Source organism: Elephantulus edwardii, unplaced genomic scaffold (assembly GCF_000299155.1).
Source record: "Elephantulus edwardii isolate Elephantulus edwardi_28Jun2011 unplaced genomic scaffold, EleEdw1.0 scaffold00023, whole genome shotgun sequence".
Classification (NCBI taxonomy): Eukaryota; Metazoa; Chordata; class Mammalia; order Macroscelidea; family Macroscelididae; genus Elephantulus; species Elephantulus edwardii.
Genome location: NW_006399773.1, coordinates 5033205 through 5059469, shown reverse-complemented (window position 1 = coordinate 5059469; position 26265 = coordinate 5033205). Strand labels below are relative to the sequence as shown.

The 26265-nt window shown below is 37.5% G+C and overlaps 1 pseudogene; it reads right to left on the bottom strand.

Annotated features, from left to right (window-relative positions):
- Positions 1 to 24255: 24255 nt before the first annotated feature.
- LOC102852570 lies at positions 24256 to 25576 on the bottom strand (annotated as a pseudogene).
- Positions 25577 to 26265: the final 689 nt, after the last annotated feature.

The following is a 26265-nucleotide window of genomic DNA, read 5'->3' as shown; positions in this document are numbered from 1 at the left end:
TTTTCCTGTGCAATTTACAGACTCAGAAATCCAAGGAAGGGTCAGTTACGAGTCAGTTCTGACTCACTGAAAAACATTTGAGTCAGAATTTGTGAATTTATTTTCAAGTTATGTGACCCATTCCTATCCTCTAATTGATTCCTTCAGTTCACAACCATTTCTTGAGAGTACAGGCTACACCTTAACTACTGCCATGGAGTCGGAAGCAACTCATAGCTGAACCATCCATGGGTTTCCTAAACTGTACATTACACAGGAGGAAATTGCCAATTTCTTCCCATGGAAAACTGGTTAGTGGATTTGAACAGCAAAAGAAGCATGACCTTTGGGTTAGCTGTGCAACTTCTCACAGACCATGATAATGGTATCATCTTTGAAGTCCTTTCAATAGGAAGTAGCTAAAAATGTTCCATTTAAAATTAAAGCATTTGACCTTGGCCTATATTTCCTCTATGGTGGTTGATTTAGTGTAGTTTTCTGAACTTTGATGGTATGGGCTTTTCTCTCCTACTTTGACCGATTTTCTATTACAACTATATAGCCCCCAAATTCTTCTCTTTCATAGGTATGTTAATTGAGACCTAATGTAGGTCACTGGATTCTCTCTATTTTCGCCCTTCTACAATGTGTTGCTGTCCTTATATTTTTTAAACGTTGTCTTTTTTTTAATTAATGAAAACCTCTTTTATGCTTTTTTGTTTTGCATTTGCTTGCTTATGAACAGAGCAGTTGGATTGTGTGTCTATGTGTGTGTCTATGAGAAAGAAAGAGAGTGAAATAAGTATTTTTTTTTATCTATAGCACATTCTCTTCCAGGTCTTGAACACGAAACATTGGAAGAAAGAATAAAATCCATTGCCTTCAAATTGATTCTGACTCATGTATAACCTTACAGGACAGAGTCAACAGTTTGTAGGGCTTCTGAGGCGGAATTGTTTTCTGAAGCAGATAGAAACACTTTTCCTCCTGTAAAGCAGATGGTGGATTTGAATTGCTGATCTTTTGTTTAGCAGTCAAGCATTTTAACCAACAGACTGCTAATGTTAAGAGGAGAAAATAATTGAAATCCAGAAAAATGAGAGTCACAGACACTGGATCAGTCTGGATAGGAGAATGACTTAGACAAGGCTGTTAGGGCCTTTGACCACACAGCCTACACAGGGCGGACTGTAAATCGCTGGGAATGAGTGGATTGGAGAACAGTAACTTATTTCTTGGATTTGTTAAATAATATGGGTTAATTACCTATTACCATCTGAAGACAACCAGGGAAAAAATAGTTCCTTAGAAAATAACATGTGGCACCTAACATATTTTAGAAAGCTTCACATATTTGAAGACTAATTTACACTGAAAGACCAAAACTGTGATATTGACTGATTGAGCAAATTAAAGTACAATAATTAAATAGTCAGCCAATAAAGTCACATGAGTAAACCAAGGTTTAAATGTCCCCAACATTTCATAAGAATTTCAGAATCACAGTTTAATAGACTGTTAAAATAATATCAGTTCATTTTCATTAAAATGCTGAACTCAAATCTTGTTAGTTTTTTTTAATCAATAGGAGATTAAATGTTTACTTTTCAAAATATGTTGTCATTATTCACTAAAGAAAATTAACTGTTTCATTATTTATCATTAGTGGCCTATTTATGTAATGTGACTGGTTGACATGTTTTGTTTTTCATCTTTGAAAAATTAATAATGAATTAGATTTACTTCCAAGACCCAGATTCTTATATTTAAGTATGAAATATAGAGTCTACTGAATAGTATGTTCTGTACATAAAATCTTAAGGAAATATTAGTTCAGTGCTTTCCTCCTAAAATCTTTTTATATTCTTATAAAATTCTTACTCAGATGATTTATTCCTTGCTGGTTAAAAATTAAGAAGACCATAAGGTTATTAATTGTTAGATTTATATCTGCTGCATGAAAGTAAGTGAGTCAAATGTGAATTCTATGTCATGTTCAAATATATGAGAGATTTATATAATCTTACAAATTTACCAAGGAAATTTAATGATAGGCACTAAAGACTATTTTGCCATACTTAAGTTTTTGTTGTAAACCAAAGCCCTCTCTGTGGGTCACTCATATAAAAAAAAAATACCTACAACTTTTAAGTCACCTTATCTTACAAATACATACAAGCAGTTTAACAACAAAAGGACATTGTACTTTTCTACAAGGAAATTATTAATTTTCAACAAAAAAGTCATTTAAATTTCATTACTAACAAAACCTAAAAGTCTGAAATACTAATGTTCAAATATTTAAGTTATGCCATCCAGTTTCTTATCACTCATAGCAACCTTATAAAGAACAGATCTGAATCTTACCCTGTTATCCTGGGCTATTCTCAGGATCTCCCACATGTCTGAGCCCACTGTCATAGTCACTCTCTCAATCCATCTTTTAAAGAATCTTTCTCTCGTTTTCTGACCCTCCACCTTTCCCAGGATGGTACTTTTTTCCAAAGACTTCTCTCTCCTGATAGCATGCCCAAAGAATGGGAAATAGTTTGACTAAGCTTGCTTCTAAAGAATATCCTGCTTGAACTTCACCCAAGACAGATTTGTTTGTTCTTTTGAAAGCTCATGCGATATTTCATACTCTTGACAAACAATTCAAAAGTTTTAGTTACCAAAGGTTAATATGCTGCAGTAAGGTAAAATTCTCCGTGAACACAAATATTCTCTAGATGGGAGTGTACAGTTGTTCATCTATTACTGCTACATTAATTCCAGTGTATTAACATTTTTACTTCTAATTCTTGTTGTTGTTGTTATGTGCTTTTGAGTTACTTGTGACTCATAGCAACCCTGTTTACAACAGCCCTAAACCCCTCTATCCTGTGCCAATCGCATTGCCTCTGACACACCCATCCCGATTACCCCAGTCACTGAATCAATCCACCTCATGGAGGGTCTTCCCCTCCTGCGCCATCCCCTCCACCCTCCCAAGCATGATGTCCCTCTCCAAAGACTTGTCTCTCCTTGCAACATGTCCAAAGTATGTCAGACGAAGCCCCAGAATCTTTGCCTCCAAGGAGTAGCCTGGTTTAACCCTCTCTAGGATGAATGTGTTTGTTTTCTTGGCAGTCCATGGTACATTAAATACTCTTCTCCAGCACCACAGCTCAAAGGCGTCAATTCTCCTTCTTTCCTCCCTAGTCATTGTCCAGCTCTCTGATGCATAACAAGTGATTTTAAAGACTATGGCCTGTATTAGGTGCACCTTTGCCTCCAAAGAGACACCATTTGTACATAGGGTTTTCAGAGGCCTGCTATTTCAGAAGTGGATGGCCAATCCTTCTTCCTAGTCTGTCTTAATCTGAATGTTTAGGAGTATCTGACAGACAGCAATTTGTGGAGCAATGAAAGATAAATCCCTTATTGTGGAGTTAACCATTAGTTACAGTGTAGTCCCTGCCCTTAGCCCAGTGCCTTGACCCACTTATTTCTCAGCTCCACCCTCCACCAGGATACCCCTTCACTTCTACAAAATGCCTTCAGAATTAATCTCCCATTGTCCGACCCATGACCTGACAGCTTGTGTCTGAAGCTTTCTTCACTCCTGTGATTCCAACAACGTCAACTGCTGACAATTTTTTTTTCTGTGTCCAGTGTCGCTTAAGTTAGTTGGAGTGTCTCCGAGGGGAATGTGATGTTTCCTGTAGAACTCTGGTATAGATTGTTTTTCTTCTTGGCCCAAGGGCCACAGGCCCTCGGGCCCAACCATTTTGGGCTCCGCCTTAGGGCTTGGTACCTGGAGGCATGTCAAAAGCTATTTCTGGGGTCTCCTCTGTGTTGCCTGGCCTCGACTTGTGCCCGCGCAGTTCCAGGCTCCAGGTTCTGCCACTGCCGGTGTGTCCCTCTGTCGGCCCTTTACTCCTCCCAACCGTTTTGGGCTCCACCTTGGGGCTTGGTACCTGGAGGTGTGTCAGAAGCTATTTCTGGGGTCTCCTCTGTGTTGCCTGGCCTCAACTTGTGCCCGCACACTTCCAGGCAGGAGCCTAATTCTTGTACTTTTCTCTAACTTGGTACTCTATGATGTTAAACACACACACACACACACAAACACACACACACACACACACATTTGTTGTTGTTGTTTACCAGCAATTCTAAACCAAACCTTAGCTGACCCTCCAGCAGATTTTCAAATGTAGTTTAATTGCCTGGGAAGAGATTTCCCATCTTTCTCTCAAGGAACAGCTGGCACATTTTATGTAAATACCTTTGGGTTTGCAGCCCAGTTCTCTATCACTAGGCCATCAGAACTATCTATATATGACCTCTAGTTACCTAGTGGCAAGAAGCTGCGCCATAATCTCACAGGTACAAAGTTAGAGGTCATCAGCTATTCTGCAGGAGAAGGAGAGGCAATCTCCCCTCATTCAATTAACTGCCTCTGAAAATCCACTGGAGGGTCGACTATGGGTTGGTTCCAACTCTATGGTATATAACAACAATATATATCTACTTTACAAGTAGTTATTGTTAGCTGTCAATTAGTTGACTCCATCTTTATGTACAAGTGAGTGAAAAAATGTCCACTTCTCAATCATCCTCATAAATGCTAGCACGTTTGTATCCATCTTTGCAGTTGTTAAGCAAATCTGTCTTACAAAAGGGGATTTCTTGGCCTTAAGGGTCCTCACCCTCACCAATTATGATGCCTTCTGTGGAGTTTATCTTTCAATATGACTTTTCCTAGCCATTATTTGATTTTGCTATGTAAATGGGCAGGAATATGTGGATGGGGCATGTTGGCCTCTCCACGAGGAGATTGGCTGTCTACCATTCCACAAGAGGATTGGCTAGTCTCAACAATCTACAAGTGGATTGGTTAGTCTCACCATTGAATTGAGCAAATCAACAGTGAGAAGCAAAAGAATGCAGGATGCCCTTTTTGACCATATACAGCAAACATCTAAACTGGAGACTTGACATGAGATGGGGCCTTGGAGGGGGGAGCAGATGCAGTATTGGCACAACTAAGAACTTTTTTGGACAATGAGGGGTGGGAAGCCAATATTGGATGAATTGAGTACTTGTGAACACTGGCCTAAAACTGTGAGGCTCAAGGCTGAGGTACCTGTGTGCACATTTCAGGAGCCATCTTGACTTATTTATGTTATTAATTTGGATTATAACCTTTGATTTCCCTAATTTATTTCTGTGTGGTCTGTGAGCTATTGCATTGACTTTTGGAGCCAGCAAAGCAGTAATATTGGTGTTGAGATGAGTAGAAAGAGATACAGAAGCATGGAGACATGTCTAACTTTATGGGAATTGGTTTTGTGTTATTGATGCTGTTGATGGAGACAGTTCCCCTCCATGAAGCTGGTAAAGGTCAGATATGACCATCCTCACATGGCCCTTTGTTCTTTCCACATTCTCCTTAGGAGACTGCTACCATTTGAAGATGTGTACAAATCAAGCATGTCGAATACTATTTTATTATGACCCCTATGATATTCCTTGGCTAATTTTCCAAAGTAGGTCACCAGGCATATCTTTCTGTTCTATCTTAATTTGTAAGTTCCACTGAAACTTATCCACTATGGATGACTCCACTGGTGTTTAAATGACAGTCGCTTTATCTTCCACTATTCCACTATCATAACAACATACAAGCTACCACAGTAGGACAAACTGACAGGCCAGTAATAAATTTTAGACAATACACAGCTTATTACAAACAAATAATTCATATGGAAGTAAAATATTGAGATTGTGGGACTTTTAATAAAAATCAAGATTTATAGCTAGGGATACTAAAATCGTGTTGTGCAACTTGATAGTCATCTTTTCAAAGGGCAGTTTCATTACATGGACAACTATGCTATTTAATTTTCTCATTATTAATGTAGCTTTATATCCAAAATAATTAGTGAATAAAATAATTATTATTCATATTGAGTGCAAAGACTTTCTTTCTAATTGTCTTACATGGCTTCTTTAGGAAAAAAAATCAAAACTTGTAGTAGAATAAGTGAATTAATTGAGAAATTAATTGGGCCATGTTTCTACTTTTAAAAATCAAGTTACATTTTAGTGAATCTGTCACAATTTTAGGATAGAAATATATAAATGGCTAAATATATTAATGAAGTTGGTTTAATGTAATTTTTGTAACATTTTATGCATTTAATCAATACTTAACACATTATAGGATAATAGCAAAAATAAATAATAGTGGATATTCATTACTGTTTTCTGTAGATTAAAAAAGTCCCTTATTTGTCAATTAAACAAGTACATTTTTGCTCTTTCTTTTAGATTAAAACGTTGACTTTCTAAAGATTTCACATTAAGAAATTCCCCAATTCATACAAATAGTCAGCACATAACAAAAGCATGAGATGGTATACTTCGTTCCTAAAATGTATTCTATTTCACTTATCATATTTTTGCTGATTTTTAAATCTTGCTTATATATTTGCTTCACAGTGTTTAAGGAATTAAATGAAATACTAGGGGTAATTTTACAATACTCTAAAATATTTTTATAATCGTATTTTTTAAAGAGTAGGATCAGAGTGGTTTTCTACTGCCTTTGAATTAGGTAAATACCTCAAAATTATCATTTTTAGTAACTTTTAAATTTCTAAGAATTAGAATACTTATTTCAGATATAGGGAGCTTAGGTCAACTAGTTGATAAGGAGTTGAGCTAACTGTACAAAGACAAAGGACAATTGTTTCAAATCCACCAGCTGTCCCATGAGAGAAAAATGAACACTTTCCTCCAGTGCACTTAGAGCCTCTGAAAGCCCTCTGGAGGGTGAGCTATGAATCAATTCCCACTCAAAGTAATGAGTTTATTTTGTTTTTCTTTGGACCTCTAGTATTTCTTATGAGCCACTTATGAAGTAACCTATGAAGCTACTTAGGAAATATGTGTTTCCTAAGATGCATTTCTAATGTGAAAAAGGATGTTAGAAAGTAAGGAACCTTTCACAAGGTGGACCTGGGAACCACCAAGAAAACTGGATGAGCAGATCTTTCCAGAGAGCAGTTCTTGTTATGTGCCATTGAGTTGAAACAGACTCAGAGCTGACTTACCAGCGGATTTTCAAAGGTGGTTAATCACATGGGATGAGATTGCCAATTCTTCTCCAGTGGAGCAGCTGGAGGATTTTAACTGCCTGCCATGCAACGTCATATCCACAAAGCCACTAAAGCTCCTGCTAGAAAGCAGAACCAAGTGTTAACCAAAAATCCTCCTACCTCAAGAGCAGGAACATCGACAACATTTTCCAAGGGGATTGCATATTTGCTCTAAACCACAGACTGCTATTTGTCTCCATTCTTTTCTCCTTCAGATAGAAATGTTTCATTTCCACCTCCTATTATTTGTCATTATATGTTGTGTAAGGAGAAGGAGAATTGATGCCTTTGAGCTGTGATGCTGGAGAAGAGTATTGAATGTACCATGGACTGCCAAGAAAACAAACAGATTCATCCTGGAGAGGGTTAAAGCGGGCTGCTCCTTGGAGGCAAGGATTCTGGGGCTTCGTCTGACATACTTTGGACATGTTGTAAGGAGGGACAGGTCCTTGGAGAGGGACATCATGCTTGGGAGGGTGGAGGGACAGCGCAGGAGGAGATAACTCTCTATGAGGTGGATTGATTCAGTGACTGGGGTAATTGGGATGGGTGTGTCAGAGGCAATGCGATTGGTCCAGGATAGAGCAGGGTTTAGGGCTGTTGTACATAGGGTCGCTATGAATTGCAAACGACCTGATGGCACATAACAACAACAACAAGTATGGGGGACAAACAGTTTTATTTTAGGGTTGCCACCAGCAGTCCTAGACTTCGTCTCACATGATGTGGCTAAAAAGTTTGAAGGGATGAAATGTTAGGTGATAAAGTAAAATGCTGTAGATCATTCCAATAGTAATATGTCCTTGGCCACTCCATCTATAAAACTGTGCAAGGCTCTTGCTGTTTAAGGTTACCAATGCCCTTCTAGTTAGGTAGGTAGGTAGGTAGGTAGGTAGGTAGGTAGGTAGGTAAGTAGATAGATAGATAGATAGATGATAGATAGATAGATAGATAGATAGATAGATAGATAGATAGATAGATATTAGCATTCAATAAGAATGTAGACTTTCTAATATGGAGTAAATACCACTGTAGATAATACTGTTGTTTACTCTTGGGTCAAAACCAACTCATAGCTGATTCTCCAGTGGGTTTTCAAATGTTGTAAATTGCACGAGGGGAGGTTGTCCATTTTTCTCTTGTGAAGGAGCACGTGGATAAAAATCATATGTCTTTGGGTTGGCACCAAACCACAAGAGCTCCCTTAAATGAAAACTTTGTACCAATTTGTGGTAATCCCATGTATAAAAGAACAAAACATTGCTTGGCCCTGTGTCATCTTCACAACTGTTGCTCTGACTGTTGTTGTTATGTGCTGTTGAGGCAGAACCTGGCCCAATAGCTGACCCCTCTGGTGCGTTTTCAAAGGCAATTAATCACCTGAGAGAAGATTGTCAATCCTTCTGCAGAGCAGCCGGTGGACTCGAAGTGCGTGCCTTCAGGATTGCAGCACGGCTTCTTCCTTTAGGCCACCAGTGCGTGCTCTTTTGCTATGAATATGAGTAGGTGGATGCAAATAAAATAATTATTTGATAAGTACTGTGACAAATCAAGTAGGAAGAAAGGATAGAAGAAACAAAGAGATTGGGGAAAGTTTTGTTGAGACTGTGATGCATCACATTTAACAAATGCTGATTATCTTTAAACTTTTTACATTTTTCTTTATTTCTCTCCAGGATTCCCCACTCATTGTTTGTTTTGTTATTTGCTTTTTTCCCTTAGCCCTGTCTTTTGTCCCTATGATATGAAACAACTTGCATCTGGAAACTCTATGAAATAATGAATATTATACAAGTGTTCAGGTCTTTTGTTCATAGGATCTCTATGAGTCGTCTATGAGTCAACGGCACTTAACAACTACAATTTCAGGATTCCCCACTTATTGTTTAATTCCCCTTAGCCCTGTCTATTGACCCTATGATATAATGTGCAATGTGTTGGGCTACTAACCTAAAGATCAGTTCTTTGAGTCTACCATCCACTCCTTGGGAGTCAGACGATTTTCTCCCACAAAGCTTTGTAGTCTCACAGAGTTGGAACTAGATACCTAGACTCAATCATAACGGGTTAATGTTATTAATTTTTGTTTCTATCAAGCTAACTCCAACTCTTAGAATCCAAATGTACGGAGTAGAATTGTGCTCCTTAGGGCTTACAAGGCCATGATAGTTCAGAAACAGATCTCCAGTCTTGGCTCCAGAGGCACCTGTGGGTTGATAAGAACTATCAAATATTCAGCAAGTAGTGAAACACTCAATAGTTTATATCACCTCTAAAATATTACTGAGTCTTAATACTTTGTCTTTAACGTGTCTCCACTTCTTCAGCCAACCAGCTCTCTTTGGGTAATTGTGATAGTCATTCACCTATCTATTCAGTCATTTATGTATCCCACAAGTTTTTGAACACCTGCTATGTGTCTGTCAGTCACCATAAAAAAAGTTTTCTGATAAAGTATTTACTCTCAGGGTGTTTATAATAGATAGTATATAAGGCCAGCAAATAAATTATCACATAATATCATTATTAATCATAATTGTGATAAATGCTAGAAAGGAAACAAATAGAGTTTATTGAGACTGTGCTAAAGGACTATAGAGAAGAGCGGTCTAGATAAATGAAACAACACACGAAGGTCCTTTGGCAGGTATGTGTTGTTGTTACATGGCGTTGAGTCAATCTGACTCCTAACAACCCTATGGACAACACATATAAACCCTGTCTTATCCTCCTCCACCCTCAGCATCTATAACACGCTTCACCCAATACTGTTATCATTGTATCAATCCATCTTGCTGAGGGTCTTTCCTATCTTTGCTGACCTTCTACCTTTCCAAGTATAGACAAAGAATATTTCCAAAGAATAGCCTCTCCCAACAATGTGTCCAAAGTATGTGAGACGTAGCTTCATCACCCTTGCCTCCAAGGGGCGTGCTGGCTGCACTTTCCCCAAGACATACCTGTTTGTTCTTTTGGCAGTCTATTCAGTACTTTTATTCAATACTACTACATCAAGAAAAAAAAAAGATTCTAACCACTGGGCCAATTAGCAGCATCAGTATGGATGGTGAAGAGACTGAGATAGTTAACAGTTTTAGTTTACTTGGTTCCACAGTCAACGCTCTTGGTAACAGCAGCCAGGAAATCAGGAGATGAATTGCATTGGGAAAGTCAGCTGTGAGGGACCTATCAAGAGTACTGAAGAGCAATGACATCAGGCTGGAGACTAAGGTGCACCTTATCCAGGCTGTAGTCTTTGTAATTACGTGCTATGCATCAGAGAGTTGGACAGTGAATAGGGATGTTAGGAAAAGAATTTATGCCTTTGAGCTGCAGTGCTGGAGAAGAGTGTTGAATATAGCATTGACTGCTAGGAGAACAAACAGGTTTGTCCTGGAGAGGGTGAAGCCAGAATCTTCCCTGGAGTCAAGGATTCTGAAGTTTCGTCTGACATATTTTGGGCATGTTGCAAGGAGGGACTGATCCTTGGAGAGGGACATCATGTTTGGGAGAGTGGAGGTATGGTGCAGGAGAGGAAGACCCTCGATGAGATGTATCGATTCTGTGAGTGGAGTGGTGGGAATGAGTGTGTCTGAGACGGCGAGGTTGTCACAGGATAAAACGGCGTTTAGGGCTCTTGTACATAGGGTCGCTATGAATCACAAGTGACTCGATGGCACATAACTACAACAACACAACAATTCAAAGTCATCAATTTTTTTCTGTTATCCTTATTCATTATTCAGCACTCAGAAGCATAGAAAATGACTGAAAATGACCTGAATTAGGTGTTTCTTATCTTCAAAATAATGTCATTGCTCCTCCATATTTTGGAGATGTTTCTGACAGTGGAATTGTCCAACAAAACACATCTCTTGATCTCCTAACTATAGGTACTAATGATATTGATTGTGGATCCAAGTAAGATTAAATGGTTGACAATTTCATTCTTTTCTCCATGCATCGTGATTTTGCCTGTCCAATGAAGAAGACTTTTGTCTTCTTCTATAGTAAAGGTTTTTGTCTTCTTCTTCTATAGTAAAAGTTCTATCTTTGATCTTATATAGCAAGTATTTTAAGTGCTCCTCACTATCAATAAGCAATGTGTGTCATCTGCATAATACAGGCTGTTAATGAGTCTTTCCTCTGATCTTGATGCCACTTTCTTCTTCATATAGAAGTTCAGCTTCTCAAAAGATTTGCTTGGCATACAGATTGAATAGCTATGGAGAAAGGATACAGCTCTGATATAAAACTTTTCTTATTTTAAGCTACGTGTAGTGTTTCTTGCTCTATTTGAATATCTCCTTCTTGGTCTAGATAGAAGTTTAATGTGAACATAATTAAATTGTTCTGGAATTCCCATCATTCCCAATGTTAGCAATAATTTGTTATGATCCTCAAGGTCAAACAAATTTACATAGTCAATAAAAAACAAATAGACATTTTTCTGGTATCTTTTACTTTCAGCCTGGATCTATCAGCGGTGATTTCCCTAGTTGTATGACCTCTTCTAAACCTCACTTGAACTTTTGGCAGATAATTGTATTATTCTACTTGTTTTTTTTAATCTTCAGCAGTGTTTGGCTTGCATGTGATATAAATTATATTCTTCAATAATTTCCACATTATGTTGGATTACCTTTCTTAGTAATGGAAATAAATATGGATCTCTTTGAGTCAGTCAACTAAGTAGCAGTTCTGGTATACTGGTAAACGTGTAAGGACTGCATCTATTATTTGAAACATACCATTTGATATTACATAGATTCCTGAGGCCATAATTTCTGCCTGTTCCTTCAGTGTAACTTGAAATGTTTTCTTCGTTACCATTGACTCCTATTCATATACTTGTTGTTGTGTACCGTTGAGTTGGAACCAACCCGTAGCTGACTCTACAGCAGGTTTTCAGAGGCAGTTAATCACATGGTAGGAGATTATCCATCCTTCTTCCACAGAGAAGCTGGTGGCCTTGATCTGTGTGCTTTCAGGATTGCAGTGCAGCTTCTTTACTAGGCCACCAGAGGTTTTTAGTACTTCTTGAAAATTTTCAGTACCAATATATTATTTTTGGTATAGTGACTCTGTATATTCCCTCCATCTTCTTTTGATGTTTCCTGGATTATTGAAGATCTTTCTCATAGTATCTCTCACTATTGCAACTTGTGACTTGAATTTGTTTTTAAGTTCTTTCAATATATAAATATTGAACTAATTCTTCCTTGTTTATTCTTCAAATCTGGTTCTTTGCTCACTCAGCTATAATGTTTTGCTTTGTCTTCTCAAGCTGCTTTTAGAAATTTTGTTTATCTCTTTGACTTTGGCATTGTTTTCCCTTTGTCCTGGCTTCTTAATGCTCTAGTGCAATTTAGTAGTCTCTTCTGACATCCACTTGATTTTTTCTTCCTCCTCTATATTTGTAAAAACATTTTGTTCTGTTTATGAATGATATCTTTGATATATAGCAAAACTAATCTGGTCCTAGATCATTAGTGTTTAATACCTGAAAGCTCTTATAGAGATAATTTTTTAATTCATGACAGATAGACTCAAGGTTTTATTTTGGTTCTTGTGGAATTTTAAAAATTTTCTTCAGCTCCAATGGATAACCTACTTTTACTTTATAAAGTAAGAAGAGCCCTGGTGTTGTACAGGATAACATATTGGGTAGCTAACCATACAGCCAGCATTTCAGATCCATCAAATTTTCCAAGGAAGAAAGATGAACAGCTTCCTCCCAATAAGATTTACAGGTTTGGATACCTGATGTAAAGTCACAAAAAGTGAGATCTAACTCAACAGCCATAGTTTGAAAGTAAGGACAAAAGATGCCTCTAATTCTTCATTTTATCTCCAGGACTGGCATGCTAATTAGAATATTTTCATTCTTTCATTAGGGGAAGATTACTATTTAAATATAAGTGCTAAACTCATGAATAGCCATGTACTATGCATAACTAAACTAATTCCAAAATTCAAATTCAATTCTCCTGGCCGATAAAAGAAATTATATTTTCTTGCTATCTGAAATGAATGTATGTTAAAAAGAAATATGGGCTGGGTTTACTTATGTAGTACTTCTAATATAAAGTTGGAATTTATAGCCTACATTAATTATATACGCTATAAAACAATGGATCTGAGCTATGGTTTTAAAATTCACTTCAACACTGTAGTAAGGATTTTTGTTGGTATTGTTTCTATTTTTTGTGAAAGCCTTGGGAAGGGGGTATATAAATAAATTTGAGAATCTGATAGTTTCTCATCCAAAGATCTACATATTTATCACTTTAAACTATATAATACAATTTACTTTCAAAATGCCTTTTCATATATCATTTTGGTTAACTCTAAACTGGAAAAGGAAGAGTATGGCTATTTCTCTCTTGTTTTGCAGGTGAGTGTTGTTGTTATGTATAGACCCCAACAATCAATTAGAATTTAAGTGATATTAGTGACCCTCTACCTGCTTTCCTGGCCTGTAAATCATTATACGAGAAGATTGCCCATCTTTCTTCCTCAGAGTAACGGGTGGATTCAAACAACTTTTACACCTTTCAGCAGTTCAACACATAACATACTGCACCACCAGAGCTCCTTATGTTTGCCAGGGTAAACAGCATTATTGATTTTGTCTTCTCAATATCTCTATGTATCCTCTAAGAGTTGTCATTACTGTACTCAGTGTTCCCACAATAGTTTTCATGGTGTCATTTCCTTTGAGAGTCACATTATCTGCTTATTTTATCCATCTTAAAGCTATCCAATGGAGATGTGGAACAATTCAATCAGTGTGATAAAGTCATAATTCAGAGTTAAGGAGTAAATACAAAAGGAAACAAAGACAAAGGGTATAGATTGTATTTTCAGTAAATTTTTCCAGAAAGGAAGGAGATTGGGAGAAATAGTAAGGATCCAAGAGAAAGATAAGCTTATTGTTACAACAATTTTTAGAGGTTTCAGAGGAATCATTAAGTAATGGGATGTTCTTGTTTTTAAGTTCCATTGAGTCATAGACAACTTGTAGCAACCCTATGAATGCAAGACCTGAAGTACTTGTATAACTTTGGTCATTTCTTCATGTTCATAGAGTTTCCAGAGGCAAGACATTTCAGAAGTGGATGCCACTCCTCCTTCAAGCTTCATTTAATCAGGAAGCTCCACAAAACACCATCCATCATGGATAACCCTTATCGTATTCGACACATCAGTGTCATAGTGTTTAGCATTATAGCAACCACAAGTTACCTCTGTACAGAAAATTGACAGACCAGTGCTATACCACTTAGAAGAATGTTTGACAAAAAAACAATTTAAACCAGGCATGAGGACTGCAGATTAAAATCACACACCTTGGGTTTGGTAGCATAACTTTCTGTCCACTAGGTCAACAGAGCTCTCTTATGATGTCGTTGTTATTGTTGTTAAGTGCCGTCAAGTTGTAGAGGACTCATAGCAACCCTATGAATGAAAGACGTGAAGAACTTGTATAACTTTGGTCATTTCTCCAAGTTTATAGACTTTCCGGAGGCAAACCATTTCAGAAATGGATGACACTCCTGCTTCCAAGCTTGATTTAATTGGGAAGCTCTACCTCAAAAAAGTGGATAGGTTGGAGAGAAGAAAGAGAAGTGGGACATGCCACAGAAACACTGGAACACTAAAAAGGAGATAAGGAAGGAGTATTGTAAGACAATCACACCTTCTCATTTAACTAAGAAATAGGGCATCTATAGAAAAAAATATTTGTTGTTGTTGACTGCCTTTAAGTCGAGCACAACTCACAGTGCCTATGAACAAAAGGCCTGAAGTCTTTCTATAACTATCCACAGTTATCAAAGTTTGTAGAGTTTCTGGAGGCATGTTATTTATGAAGTGAATGCTACAATTAAAATATATTGATGCTGTTGACATTGTTAGTTGATGTTGAGTCAACTGTGACTTGTAGAGACTCTAAGAGAAACAGATCTGAAACTTTTTCTATCCTGAACCATCCTCACAATCTATGATATCTTCTAGCCCATTGTGGTGGTCAATTTGTCAATGCATCTTTTAAGGGTCTTTATTTCTTTCTCTGACCTGCCATCTTCCTACAATGTTATCTCTTTCCAAGGCTTGGTTGCTCTTGAGAATATGCCAAAGCAAATGAGACAAGTGTCACCATTCTTTCCTCTAAGGAACATTTTGGCTACACTTTCTTCAAGACAGATTAGCTTGTTTTTTGGCAGTCCATGGATTATTCAATACACTCCACCAACATCACAACTCAAAGCATTCATTTTTCTTCATTATGTAGATGAAACAACTGTGCTTATAGAAAGAGAATAACACTTGAAGCACTTACTATAGAAGATCAAAGGTTGCAGCCTTTAATGTGGGTTACACTTCAATATCAAAGGAACAAAATTCCTCATCATTGGACCGATTAGGCAACATCATAAGAGATGGGGGAAATTTGAAGCTGTCAATAACTTCATATTACTTGTGTAACAATCAACACTCATGGTAGCAACAGTTAAGAAGTCAAAAGATATGTTGCATGGGGGAAGTCTGAAGTCAAAGGTTTCTTCATAGTTCTAAAGACCAAGGATATCAGTTTAAAAATTAAAGTGTACATTATCCAAGTCATGGTCTTCTCAAATGCTTCCATGTATCCGACATTTGGACAATGAATAAAGATCAAAGACACAAAAAGATATTTACCTGAACATGAAGCAGGTGTTAAAAAATGCCACTACCTTTATTTTATAAACTGAATAAATTGCATTGTTGTTTTGCTCATGAGAACAATTTAAAATTATTTCTTCAGATGATTTACCTAGTAAACCTAAGTGAAGGTATGAAGAGAACAAGCTATGACCACCACACAATTGAATTTGAATTGTACAACACTTATGCCGTTACCACAGAAAAATAATGAAGTGGAAGCTTAGGGGTTGGTCAAAGACTCTGGTGTCTAAATTGAAAATATGCTCACATTAAATGTGCTTTCCTCATAAGACCATTAAGTAAATTTAAGTGATACTATAACAATCAACATATTTTTAAATTATCTTGTTTTTACTTTCTTTGAAAAACTAAGCTTTCTAAAATGCAAAAGTTGGAACAAAATGTATCAATTGTGATGGTGATAGATTATAATAATACCACTGAAATTAGCATAAAACATTGGTAAATATAATTATAAAAAGGCAAATCATTTTAACACATGGTCATATTTCACATCATAAATGTGAAATATTTGATTCTATTGTCTATTCTTTCCATGTAAAGCTGGCTCCTTCAGGAATGTCTTAATGAATAATAAAACTGACTTGATTTTTCCCACTGCAGTCAACTTTTCTCTCATGCTATTAATGATTAATAATGACCATGTGCTCAATTGTTTTCTACTTCCCCAGACAAAAGTAGCATTCTAATGTAAGACTTATTTTGTGGTTGCATAGAGAGTAAAGATACTCTAAATATACCGACTAGCTTATTTAGAATTTTTTTAAAATGTCTGTATTATCACTCTGTTAAAAAATTGTAACTTCTAATATATTATCTAAGCTGCAGTAAGTAGTTTTTATCACTTTTCAGGAAAATATGTCATGTTTCTGCATACTTTGGAATGGTTGCTATTTTTTATTACAATACAACATAATTTATTATAATGTGTTTGAATTTAGGGCTACATAATTTTACACTAAGAAAGCATAGTGCCAGCCCAAGAACGTCTTAGCTGCATAAAAAACAGTCACAATCCAGATCTTTAAACAGTAGGAGTCTGGGCTTGTATAAATGTTTCTCTACACATTTACAAGAACAGCATCCTTGGCAAAGGTCTAAAAATTGCTGTGAAAGTCAAATACAATAACATAGTTATTCTGCCACTTATTAACAGAACAACGCATCCTATAACAATTAGATATGAATATTGCAAACTGAATTTAATATTAAGCTGTCTTTGAAATGCCACTTTGCAGCAGGTTTTCAAATGCTTAAAGCACAGCAGGAGGTTAACTCCATCTTCAAATATTAAATCAAAACCTTTTTTTAACCTGATAAATCTTACTGAAAGCAAAGGCTTCTTTTCAAGAGATTTATCCAACGATCAGAAGAGAAACTAACTCTCCCAACAATTTTTGCCACATGGCCTGTTTCTACAATGAAACACAAGGATAGACTGGAAGTGGATAAAATCACTAGCTAGCTAGATTAACACTGACAATACTTCTGAATTAGACTCAGTAGATGTGTTTGTATGTACTCTTTCATGGTGATAACTCAAGTTTGATCCTAATCAATGTTTAAATACTTCGTCATTTAACTGTAATATCATCGCCTATCTACAAAATATCTTTGAACATTTTATCATTCTTCAAAGTTTCCAAGGATCCTTAATGTCTCACTTATTGCTATAAAGGAAATATTGGAAAATGATGGCTTTCTTGAGAAACAAAAATTTATTGTAAATTTATAACAAATAAAAATTCATTCTCTTACCGTTTAGGGGATTTAATGGCTAGTGATAAGACGTTGCACTGTAATTTCAAAAGAACATGGTTCAAATCCACCAGCTGCTCTGCAGGAGGCTGGGTCATCTCATGTCTTATGATTTATGGTCTCTGAATATCTGCTGGAGGGTCAGTCCCCACTCAGAGATGCATGACAATAACAACAGGAGTTTAGGTTTACCATGAAGCCCAAGTTCAAGATTTCAGCTCTAGGGGAAACCCTGATCTCTGCATCATTTATGGGGCAAAGTCCTTCTTTCCTCGAGCATCTATAGACCCAGTGTTTCTTAGGGATTGTTATATGTCTTGTCCTTCCCTTGAGTAGAACAGCTTCTTCTCAGAAGGACTCAAGTTCAGAAGAAGCTCTCCATTTCTGGCAATCCTTTCTTGAAGTCTTTTTTCCCTTTTCCTCCCTATCTTTTCTCCCCATTTAGCTCCAGTGAGATTAAAGATATTGCGGGTCACACGCTAGGGAAATCTTCTGTACTGAGGCTAAGGACTCTGGTGGGATTAAAGAAGTTGCATGACACCCTTATTCCTTTTACAACCACTGGGAATCACTGCATAGTCTCCATACTTCTTCACGAGATATTACAAAAATATCTGAAGATGTTTTTAAATCTAAAGATGGCTGCAAAATAATTTACCACTGATGAAGCTACTTATCATTCTACCTCCTATTTATCCATTTCTCTTTCTAATTATTACCTTCCTACGAAGTCATCCATTGTAGACTTTCTTTCTTTGCAAAGTAGATGTTATTTCAGCAGAGATGACAATACTCAAATCATTAAATTCATGACATTACCACTAAGAGTCTACATCAATCATATCACATCTGTGTCCAGCTCCAACTGTCCTAATCCTGACTGTAGCTTAACATGAGTGGAACTGATGTTCTATAGTAATTGCTGAGTGAAGCTGAGATTTTCTTCCTGTACCACTCCTACAAAGTCAACACCACCCACTACTGTCCAGTCCAGTCTGTGTCTGAATGGCCCTATAAAACAGAGTAGACTGTAAATCTTGATGAAAGCAGATTATCAAATTTTTCTTTCATGGTATGACTGGTGGATTTGAACTATGACCTTTTGGTTAGCAACTAAAGGCTTTAACCACTGTGCCACTAAGGTTCTTAAAATCAGCACTATGAAATTTGAAGCAGCAACTTCAGTTTCATGAGAGAAAAAATCCAAACAAAAAGTGAAAATAAACACAATCCCAAATATTGCTAAATGCAAATTGGAATTTAGAACTACATAGTTTATACCCTTTAACTAAAGGGTTATGTCTAACCTATTTGAAACTAGGATGTATTGTTAATGCAATGTTGCTAGTCATTGAAACATGATGGTTCTTTCTCTGGTTTAGCTAGTCCTTATCTTTAAATTTCTCCTTGCAGAAAAATATTAAGTGTGGGGCAAAGTGACCAAATTCTTTTGAAAGTAGATGCTTATTTTTTAGAATTTGTAATGAGATGATCAGTTTTATTTCTTAAAGCCAAGCATCTCCAAGATAGATAGTAACAACTCACCTCTAACTTATCAAATATAGAGAGGCAGATTCGCTCTCTCCACATGGTTATTTGCTTTCTCTATTTTATGGGTATTGCCACTCTCTTTAAAATTGAGTCTATAAATAATATATAAGTGGAAATCTATCAGATGTTGCTTGTTTACTTGTATAATACTAATAATTTAAGATTTATATCTTATATTTTAACTGAGGGAATCCGATTAAATCATAGGTCTACTGAACATAATTTTTCAATTCTATAGATTTGTGGTAAAAAAAAATTAAGGTTATAGAGACTGAACAGATTTATTGGTTGAAATAAAATGTCATACCAGGAAAGTGAAAGTGGTGTTGTAGACTGACTCTAATTCTTAGCAAAGTCAATTATCAAAAATCTACCATGAGACAGGTTGTATACTCTTTAAGGGATTCCTGGTTTTTTTCATGTAAATACAGTATTGGGACACAAATACTATTATTTTAGTTGTGCTAAATATTAATCCTGATAATATTTTAATAGGATATTGAGTGGCATTTTTCATATGACCAGAAATTTTATTTCATTTTTCATGTGCCCTGAAATTTAATTTATATTCTTACACAACACCTTCAGAAAGGGACACTGTTGAAACACCAAGGCTATCTAAGAAGAGATGGAAAACATAGATGTGTATATATCTGTTTTGGTGGCATTTATGGTTTCTTTAGGGTGTATTCCCAGTAGTGAAATTGCTGGGTCAAATGGAATTTTTACTTCTAACTTTTTGAGAAAGCACCATATTGCCTTCCACATTGGTTGCACCATTTCACACTCCCACCAACAGTGAATAAGGGTTTCAGTTTCTCCACAACCTTGCCAGCCTTTGTTGTTTGCTGCTCTGTTAAATTTTGCTATTCTGACTGAGGTGAGATGATATCTCACAGTTGTTTTGATTTGCATCTCTCTTAGAGCTAGCGATTATGAACACTTCTTCATTTGTTTGCCTCCTGAATGTCTTCTTTGGTGAAGTATCATCTATTCATATCCTGCACCCATTTTGCAATTGGATTTTTTTACCTTTATCTTGTTGTGGCATTCTAGTGTTCTATAAATTTGATATATAAGTCCCTTATCAGACATGTTATTACCAAATATTTTTCCCAGTCTGTTGCTTACCTCTTTAGCCTGTTGGAGAAGGTTTTGAATGTGCACTTGTTCACAATAGCAAAGAGTTGGAAACAACCGAAGTGCCTATCAGCAAACGAATGGATAGAGAAGCTGTTGTATATTCACATAATGGAATATTATGCAGCACTGAAAAACAAAGAACTCATGAAATATACAAGATGGGTGACTGTGGAGGACATCATGCTGAGTGAACTCTCTCAGTCACAAAAAAAGACAAAAACTGCCTAATGCCACTGTTATAAAATAGGACTGATATGGGGGTTGGGGAAACTAAGAAAAGAGGGAATAAATAATGTACACAGCATTGAAATAGATGAGGGAGAGAACTGTATAAAAAGAATATATAATTAGATATTATTGACATGACAAGAGTCCAGAATAAGAGTTGCATAGGAAAGTGGTCCGGAGGAGGGGGGACAGGGAGGAAAACAAGCAACAATGAATGAATGGAAATCCAAGTTCTTTATTAACTTTCATTAAAATAAAAAATAAACTGTATTCTAAAAAAGGGAGAGGCAGAAAGAGATCTGCCATCTCCAACAGTCAATCAACCCCATATTTCACTGACTATATAAAATGAAACTGGGAAGTTAAAAAGTCAAATCCTACATTGTAGAATATAGAATAATGCTTAAGGTAAGAAGGTTTTGTACCCTTTTATCTGATGAAGTTCTGAAGCAGGTATTGAAGCCACATTCCACCACAAGGAAGACTCTCTAATAGTAATGTTGTAAGGCTTCTGGGGGAAAGATCTCTTTGGTTGGTCATAGTCTTAATGAATTACTAAATGTTTCTGATATATTTGTATTTCTGGTGGTCTTGCCACTTACGTGTGAGGGATTGCACTGCCAACAGAAATGCATGCAGTTTGAACACACCAGTTGATCTGTGAAAGAGAGATGGGCAATTAACTTCTAAGCACTTTACTGCCTCTGAAAAACTGCTAGAGGGGTAGTTATGAGTGAGATCTAACTCAACAGTACACAATAATATATACATTGTGTACAGTCTAGTTGTAACCAACCCATAGCTGACGCTCCAGTAGGTTTTCAGAGGCAGTTAATGTCACAGGAGGCAATTGTACCACTGCCTAGACTTCTCAGGCAAAGCAACTGGTGGATTAGAACTATATATACATGTTGCTGTTATGTGCCGTTGACTCACTTGCAACTCATAGCAACAGTATGTACAATAGCTCTGAACCCTACTCTATCATGTGCCAACCTTATTGTCTCTTACAGACCTACTCTCATCATCCCAGTCACTGAATCAATCCATCTCATTCAGGGTCTTCCTCTCCTGCACTGTTCCTCCACTCTTCCTAAGCATGAGGTTCCTCTCTGATGATTGGTCCCTTCTTACAACATGCCTCAAATATGCTACATGAAGCTTCAGAATCTTTGCCTCCAAGAAGCAGCCTAGATCCACCCTCTCCAGAATGAACCTGTTTGTTCTCTTAGCAATACTCTTCTCCAGCACCACAGCTCAAAGGCTTCAATTCTCCTACCATTCTTAGTCATTGTACAGCTTTCTGACACATAACAAGTAATTGCAAAGATGATGGCCTAGATCAGGTGCACCTTAGACTCCAGACTGGTATCATTGCTCTTCAATACTCTGGAGCAGTTCCTGACAGCAGACTTTCCCAGTCCAATTTGTCTTCTGATTTCCTGGCTGCTGGTACTGAGAGTGCTGATTATGGAGCCAAGCAAACTAAAGTTGCTAATAATCTCAATCTCTTCACGCTCTATCAGGATGTTGCTAATTGGCCCAGTGGCGAGAATCTTTGTTTTCTTGATGCTGAGCTTCAATCCATATTGAGAACTGCAGTCCTTGACCTTCTGCCGCATGAGTGCTTCACGTCCTCCATAGTTTCAGCAAGCAGGATGTGCCATCTGCTTTATGCGGGATGTATGTGTGTGTGTATACATATATACACAATATGTGTGTGTGTGTATATATGTATATATATATACATATATATACACACACACAAACACATTCATGTGTGTATATATATACACACACATTCACATATGTGTGTATATATACATATATACACACACACATATATATATGATTGAGTGATTTTAAATAATATATTTATTGTTTTATAGTTCAGGAGACTAGCTATCTTAACTCTGAATTTTGTTGAAGAACTGTGGTGAGGAGGAGTCTCTCTTTGTCTATTTCAACTTCAGGAATTCTTGTCATTTTCATGCTTGACCTGTGTGTCTGTTTTAACAGGGAACCTTCTTCACTTGTGTATTGCTGTTTCAAGTCTGTTCCTTTTACTCTAATTCAGAAGGCAATAATTAGGCTAGAATGAGTTTAGGGTCAATCTATTCTATGTTAATGGGTTAAATCTTAATTAACATTAAAAAAAAGAAAATTCAATTTCTAAACAGAATCACATGTACAGGTACAGGGCCCCATACTTCATACATATTTAAGGGATAGAGGACACAATTCAATAAGCTGGAAAATTGGTTAATATACTTTAGTTCTGAAACTACAATGAAACTTAGGAGAGTTTGATGATGTTCCCCAAAATTTGAAGGATATAATAGCATAGACCTTGATCGTTGACTATGTCTGGATTTTATAAAATAGTATGATCACAAAGTGAGAAACAATTAGAGGGAAGTGTGTGTGTAAAGCAACTGGAAATACTTGTGTCTCATTCTGGTCCCCTTAAAAGGGATGAAAAGAGAATTATCTACAATAGGCACTTGGTTCAAATCCAACAGGTGTTCCAAAGGTGAAAGATGGACAATTTCCTCCCTTGCAATTTATTGACTCTGAAAAATTCATTGGAGGGTCAGCTATGAGTTCCAACTTTACAGTAAACAACTACAACTTAACTAAAAGAGGGTTGTTGTTGTTGTGTACCATAAAGTCATAACCGACCCGTAGCTGACACTTCTGGAGGTTTTCAAAGGCAGTTAACTGCACGGGAGGATGTTGCCCATCAGAGCAGCTCGTGGCCTCGAACCATATGCCTTCAGGATCGCAGCTCAGCTTCTTGCAACTCAGCCACCAGAGTTCTCTAAAAGAGGGCATATATACAAATAATTGTTTGAAAACTACATATTCATTGAGTATACAAAAATAAAATATTTTAGTTGTTAATGTTCAGATTTCACTTCAGTTTCCAGCAAGAGAAAGAACATATATGTCTTAGAGATGGTGCAGGCAGAGTGTTCTTTGGAAGCAAGAAAGATAAGGCTTTGCCACACATATTTTGGACATGTTGCTAAGAGAAGGGACATGATGTTGGGAAGGGTGGATGGTCGGTGAGGGAGAGGAAGACCCTCAACTCAGTGACTGCTGCAATGGGCTCTTTGTGCCAGGAAGTGTGAGGGTGGTGCAGGATAGGACTGGTTTCAGATCTTCTGTTCACAATGTCACTATAAGTCATGCTAGACTCGACGGCACCTAATAACAACAACAATCTTATTTGTACCTTATTATTTTCCTTTAAGGGAACTCTGGTTGTGTGGTTCACAGAGATTTGTGCTGCTAATCCAAAGGTGGCACCTCTCTGATTGATGGTTAAAATTCATTAATGGTTTCAAAGGGGAAGGATAGGCAGTCTCCTTTACAATACATCATCAGAAACCCAACGGAGGGCCAATTATGAGTCTGTTCTAATATGATGGCATTGAGTTTGAGTTATTTTCTTCTAAGTAATTTCAACATTTCTGATATTTCTTAATCAATAGTTTTCTGATTGATTTTAAGAGAGTATCCTTACATTTGGTGGAAATATCTTTAATAAATATTTTCTTATTGTGAAACTTTTATAGATAAAGATATAATTTATGAAACTGAAGATCATCAAAGAACAAAATAAGATACATTTTTTTTTTTCAATGTTCAGTTTCCTTTAATGACCCCTATTCTCCCCGAAGGGCAGGTGCAGGCAACGAGGTGACAAGCCGTTGGCTCACTTGAAGATCTTGCCCTCTTTGATGGCCTTGCCCACGTGCTGAAAGGCCCCCTCCCAGGAGAAGTACTCTCGAACCAGCGTCTGGGTCTCCTCACTGCTAAGATCCAGTTTCCACCACGTGTAGGACTCGTAGTCCATCTGCCAATCTGGACTCAGCAGGAAGGCAAGCTCTTGACCTTTGAAGACCCACACTCCAGAAATGGAGCTGCTATTGTTGGTTCCAAAGAGGATGACTCTGGCAAAGGCGTTCTTCCGCAGCTTATCCAATCGCTGGAACATTCCAGTGATGAGGTTGCAGCTCATGAAGGTCTGGGTGAGCTCCTCAGGGAAGCGATACTCGGCATACCATAAGGACCAGCCGTCCTTATCAAAATGCTCCTCAAAATGGGGCAGGGCCACAGTCAGCGTGTCCTCATTGGAGTACTTGCGCTTAAACTCGTCCAACACGAAGGTACTTTGGGCAGGTGAGCAAAGGGGTCCTTGGCCTTTGGCTCGGCAGCGAGTGCCTGCTCACATTCGTCCATCTCCTCCTCGGGAGCAGCAGCAGCAGCAGCAGCAGCAGCCTTTTTATCTTCCTTCCGCTCAGCCTGGGCCTTCTGCTTCTCCTCCCGGGGTCCCTTCTCTTTCCGTGGGACATCTTTTTTAGGCTGGCTTTCTGCAAACTCTTTAGCATCGAACTGGGCCATCTTCTCACAGAGCTTCACCTCCCCTAGGACTGCCCGGAACTGAGGCTGGTTCATGCAGGTGAGGAACCAGCGGTTGGTGTTAGGGAAAGCCTGGCGGAAAGATGGCTCTAGCACCTGTTTGTAGAGCCACAACAGGGTACAGATAACCGTAATGTCAGCCAAGGTGACACGTTCACCCACCAGGAAAGTCCTTGTCTTCAAGTGAAGGTCCAGGAGGCCCAGAATTCGCCTCACCTCCTCCTTAGCATTCTCTGTAGCCTGCTTGTTGTGGTGCATGATGCCCAAGGTGGGAAACACCCAAGTGCTGGCTGGGGGAACGATGTCGCTGTCAGCAAAGCTCACCCACTGCACCACCTGGGCTGCTGCCTCTGGGGTACTTCCCCGCAGTTCATCATGGCTCAAGTAATAGGCAATGGCATTGCTCTCAAACACACAGAATCCATCGTCACCCTCAAAACCTGGAACCTTGCCGGCTGGAAACTCGCGGAGAAATTCAGGGGTGCAGTTTGGCCGAAATGGAAGTGGGGTGGTGCGGAGAGCACGCGGACTTGAGCCCCGCTGTACTGAGCGGCGATGAGGGCCTTAAAGGCCCTCGAGTTTTCGGGGTATGTGTACAGGGTCCCAGCCGCCATGGTGATTCCGCAGAGAAAGGGGCAGGTACATTTTTTTAATACTCAGTAATACTGGACTTCTAAAGATATTCAATTCTGATTATTCTGTCCCAACTCAGATTGACAGAACTCAAGCATATCTTTTTATATTGGTTTTTTTTTTAGTTTTAATCATTGTTGCTTTTTGTTATATGATATTTGTAAATTTTAACTTTAAACATAAACTGTAAGTGAGCATATGATATTGAAAACATTAGCAAATTATTTCAAAGGCCAGCTTATAAGGAAAGGTATAATCATGAAGTGTGACAAAAACCTAGCGTTAGAAAACCAAAAGTTATAAACACAGTAGATATCACTCAAGAAGAAAGAGTTGAAGAAAAAGAGTAAAAATTTCTATTACAATACTGACTGTCTTTATTTAAACATAGAAATGTGAAAAATACCGAGTGTTACAAAAATAATTAAAAGAAAATTTAGGAGAGACAGAGTGACTGTATAAGAAAAGACTGGTCAATGTTAAATCATTTCAGGAAGCTACATATGATCAAAAATCAATAGTATCAAAGTAATAAGTTCAAATTTTACTGAAGATATCCAGAAATTGACAAAAGAGGACATGTTTCAACATTGGACAAATTTAGAAGATGATTACCTGCCTAACTAAATGGAAAAGGTTCATATTCATGCCTATTTCATACAAATGTGAT